Here is a 317-nt window from a genome sequence, read left to right on the forward strand (position 1 = left end):
GTGTGTGTTGTAAGTTGCGGTTATGTGGTAATAGTATGGAAAAGCACATATAAACCGATATTACGGAAATGCCATAGTGCATTAAACTGATATGGAAAATAAAATTTACAAAAAACTGTACAGGGTTTTGTATGCATAATGTTTTTGTCAATGCATTTATTTGAATATGCGTATTTTAAGTGCCTAGTTAACAGTTCGAAATGCCCTTTTCAATTACTGCCAGTTCTTTAAATGGCAAATCCGCCAGTTGATCTGTGTGCCATTTGCGTGCGTGCATGTGGCTGGCCTGTGTACGTGTCTGGTTTTTGTGTGTGTGT

The sequence above is a fragment of the Penaeus monodon genome, chromosome 34 (genome assembly GCF_015228065.2).
Source record: "Penaeus monodon isolate SGIC_2016 chromosome 34, NSTDA_Pmon_1, whole genome shotgun sequence".
NCBI classification, from domain to species: Eukaryota; Metazoa; Arthropoda; class Malacostraca; order Decapoda; family Penaeidae; genus Penaeus; species Penaeus monodon.